Below are 2,218 nucleotides of genomic sequence, written 5' to 3'. Positions count from 1 at the left end.
CCCCCCCCCGCAATGGAGATAGACCCCAGGACCTTGCTTATGTCAAGCAAGTGCTTTACCAGTGAGCTGCATCTCAGATCTTTTTTCAAATTTTATTTTTGAGACAGCATTTTGCTGAGTTGCTCAACATATAATCAATCTTATGGACAACATTATATTCTTATGTTCTTGTAGTTGCTATTTTCCTGCCTCGCTGAGCTAACAGGTGTGCACCACTGCACATGACTAAACTGTTTTGACAGTGTAGCAATGAGGGATGTCTGCTGCCTGACTTGGCTCTGCTGACCCAGATGCCTGGTGGGTGTCCCAAAGGACAGAGCTGCTGACTAGGCCTGCTCTCTTAGAATCTGTCCCACACAACCTAGACTTTTGCTGACATTAACTTGACTTCCTGTGATCCTGGAGGAGCCACGTCTTCCAGCCTCAGAGAGGGTCTCTGAAACCTGACTCCTAGGTCTTAAGGGCTGGGGCTGCGCGTGAAGGATCTTGAGAAGTGGGGGTCGGAATCTCTGGTTATCCCAGCTTCCTGGGCCCCATGCTTGCCTCACCAGCACTCCAGCTTCCCTGTAAGATGTCCGGGAAGACAATGCATTCAACGTGGCTGTTATGCAACTGTCTTGAGTCCAGTTCCATATGGCCCTGGGTTCCCTTAGTTCTGTGGCTGTGAGACATGACATGTGCACATCAAGATAGCTTTTTGCCCCAAGAAGAAACAGTAGGAGCTTGGGTTCATCAATCTTCAGGCAGTCAGGCTTCATAATAAATGTGTAAATACACATATATACACATACATACACACATATGAATACAAACATGTAAATACACATACGTATATATAAACACATATACATGTGTATATCCCCAGCCCTTATTTATTTATTTATTTATTATTTTGAGACAAAGTCTTGCTAAGTTGCTTAGAGCCTAGCTAAATTGTTGAGTCTGGCCTTGATCTTGCAATCCTCCTGTCTCAGCCTCCTGAGTCACTGGGATTACAGGCATGGGCCACTGTGCCCAGCTCTAGCTCCATTTGAACAATCCACTTGCCTACCTTTGGGTTCTTGAATTCCTCATGCCTGCTAACTGTGCCTGGCAGAGAGTCTGATCTTCCCTGGGCATGTTATTCCTGATGACTACAGAGGTAGCCACTAACTCTGAGGACCGCCACAACCCTGTCTCCGAACATGCATGGAGCTCAGGGTCGAAGCCTGGATCAGATGGCTAATCCCAATTTTCTGCAAGGGTCATTGTCTGTAATTCACTGTCAATCATGGAGATTGTGTAATCCGTGGGCTATCTGTAAAACTGACAGTAGGCCTAAGCAGGTCCAGGTGTGCATACTTAACCAACAACACAGGAGCCACGTGTTTGGGATGCCCAGCCCTACTGTGATCTTTTCCTTCATGATGTGAGCAAATCTTGAGCCTGCAGAGTCCTTCCAACCCAGTGGCCATGACCCATGATGAAGGAAAGGGCTATTAGCTTCACCATGCCCTTGGGAACAGTACTGTGACCTTGATGCTAAAATTCAATAAAGATCCAGCTCAGATAATTTAAGAAAAGCACTGTACACTATGGAAGATGGCCTCTTCCTCAGGAAGGCTCCAGCAGACTGAGGCCCCAGGCTTACTTGCATGGCTGTGAGGGTAAATGTGCTGGCAGAGGTGGGGGTCTTTTGTATGGTCACCTGTCAGGCCCTCCGCGACACACTGTGTAGACAGGAAGACAATTGTGGGAATTTCAGAGTCAGTATTAAAGAGAGGTGTGGGAGACCAATGTTGCATATGACAGAGTCACTCCCGGCTGGGTGACTGAGGCATCAGGTAGCAGAAATGCCACTAGACTACCCCGCCCTTCTTGGGTTTGAGGACGGTGTCTTTGTGTATAGGCCTGTCTCTCCACAACCCCACCTGACCTTGCAACACTGCCCCCCTTGATCTTCATTGGACGGGATTTTCCCCAGAATTTACAGTTCCCCAATAAAAGCCCACTCCAAAGTGTGTGTGTGCGCTCTCTCTCCCCCTCTGTCTCCCCCCTCCCTGTCTCCCCCCTCCTCCCTCTTCTTCTCTCTCTCCTCCTCTCTCTCCCCCCTCTCTCCTTCTCTCTTTCCCCCCTCTCTCTCCCTCTTCTTCTCTCTCCCTCCTCCCTCTCTCTCCCCTTCCCTCCCTCCCTCTCTCTCTCCCCCCTCCCTCTCTCTCTCTCCTTCTCTCTATCCCCC

The sequence above is a fragment of the Marmota marmota genome, unplaced genomic scaffold (assembly GCF_001458135.2).
Source record: "Marmota marmota marmota unplaced genomic scaffold, marMar, whole genome shotgun sequence".
Classification (NCBI taxonomy): Eukaryota; Metazoa; Chordata; class Mammalia; order Rodentia; family Sciuridae; genus Marmota; species Marmota marmota.
Note: the sequence above shows the minus strand (reverse complement) of the source record.